Here is a 265-nt window from a genome sequence, read left to right as displayed (position 1 = left end):
CCTCGCTTCTTTATGTTCCTCAAAAGCAGAAGTGAAAAGCTGAGAAATTTTCCTGTTGGCTAACCAATTTCATAACCAAAGCACGGAGTGGAGGGAGGTGATTGGCGGGAAATTCTCAGGGAGGGGGCTAATTCGCTGAAACAACTCCCTATCCCTGGAAGAGCAAGGGATAGCAAGCTGACACATTTTGCAAATGTGCCACGAATGCAAATAGGCCCTGCTTTTCTTGAGGTCACAGGGCAGATGATGTCAATATTAAAATTCT

This window comes from Octodon degus, unplaced genomic scaffold (genome assembly GCF_000260255.1).
Source record: "Octodon degus isolate 3935 unplaced genomic scaffold, OctDeg1.0 scaffold00052, whole genome shotgun sequence".
In the NCBI taxonomy this organism is placed as follows: Eukaryota; Metazoa; Chordata; class Mammalia; order Rodentia; family Octodontidae; genus Octodon; species Octodon degus.
The sequence above is the reverse complement of the archived record's forward strand: the minus strand, read 5'-3'. Positions refer to the sequence as shown.